Source organism: Budorcas taxicolor, chromosome 17 (genome assembly GCF_023091745.1).
Source record: "Budorcas taxicolor isolate Tak-1 chromosome 17, Takin1.1, whole genome shotgun sequence".
NCBI lineage: Eukaryota > Metazoa > Chordata > Mammalia > Artiodactyla > Bovidae > Budorcas > Budorcas taxicolor.
Genome location: NC_068926.1, coordinates 68,713,744 through 68,715,150, shown reverse-complemented (window position 1 = coordinate 68,715,150; position 1,407 = coordinate 68,713,744). Strand labels below are relative to the sequence as shown.

The window sequence follows — 1,407 nt, the reverse complement described above, 5'->3', positions numbered from 1 at the left end:
ATCCATAGAATGAAGCAGAGCTGCCTAGGCTTCCAAAGGAACTTTCCTCCCTGTCTGCATAGCCCCAGCTCTGGCCTTTCCATGGTATTCAGCAGCCTCTCTGTTGAGATCAAAGAGGTGTCAGGCGTCTACTTTGAGTCAAGCCCTGTGCTAATCATGATTTTACATTCACTGTCCTGTTTTAATTACAACACATGGCCAAGCGTACACATTCCCTACATGTTTACAAATGAGGAAACAGGCTCAGAGGGTTAAATGACTTGTCCATTGCTCACAGGGTTCTTTAACTACCCACCCAAGGTGCGAGCCCAGCAAGGTTTGTCTGCTTCCAAGGCTTCCCTTTCCACAAGAATAGCTTCAGGCTAGCATAGCTTCAAGCCAGCACTCTTGCTGGGCCATTTATTCATTTCAGCAACACAAGTATGCAAAGAGTACTGTGGTGGTCAGGAGGTATAGCTTGGTGTCAGACTGACCAGCTGGGTCCTTTTTTGCCCACAATATACTATGTGCATCTTGATTTTTTGTTTTCATTTCCTTCATTTTGTTAAGGGGGTATATTAATTGATTTTCTTACGTAGAATCATCTCACTTGCTTCCGCCGCGGCAGCCATTGTAGAACAACAGCCATGGCTCTGCGCTACCCCATGGCCGTGGGCCTCAACAAGGGTCACAAAGTGACCAAGAACGTGGGCAAGCCGAGGCACAGCCGCCGCCGCGGGCGTCTCACCAAACACCAGGTTCGTGCGGGACATGGTCTGGGAGGTGTGTGGCTTCGCCCCTTATGAGCGACGAGCCATGGAGCTGCTCAAGGTCTCCAAGGACAAGCGGGCCCTCAAGTTCATCAAGAAAAGGGTGGGGACACACATCCCCACGAAGAGGAAGAGAGAGGAGCTGAGCAACGTCTTGGCCGCCATGAGGAAAGCGGCAGCCAAGAAGGACTGAGCCCTTCCCCTCTGTTCACAATAAATCTTGTCCAAAAAAAAAAAAAAAAAAGAATCATCTCACTTGATCATTGTGTATAATTTTTTTAGTATGTTATTGAATTTGCCTTTTTTGTGTTTGCTGAGGATTTTTATATCTATATTTTGCAAGGGATATTAGTTTGTGGTTTTGCTGTGGTTCTTTGACTTTGGCATTAGGGTAACGCAGACCTCCAAAGATGAGTTAGAAAGTGTCCCCTCCTCTTTTACTTTTTGGACGTGTGAGAAGGGTTGGTGTTAATTCTTCTCTAAATGTTTGGTAAATTCATCAGTGAAGCCATCAGCTTTAACCTTTCCTTGTGGGTAGTTTTCAAAGTACTGCTGCTGCTGAGTTGCTTCAGTCGTGTCCAACTCTGTGCAACCCCATGGACAGCAGCCCACCAGGCTCCTCTGTCCCTGGCATTCTCCAGGCAAGAATACTAGAGTG

At 47.1% G+C, this 1,407-nt stretch overlaps 1 pseudogene; it reads left to right on the top strand.

Moving 5' to 3' along the window:
• The first annotated feature begins 578 nt into the window (after positions 1–578).
• On the top strand, positions 579–984 carry LOC128062360 (60S ribosomal protein L36-like; annotated as a pseudogene).
• Positions 985–1,407: the final 423 nt, after the last annotated feature.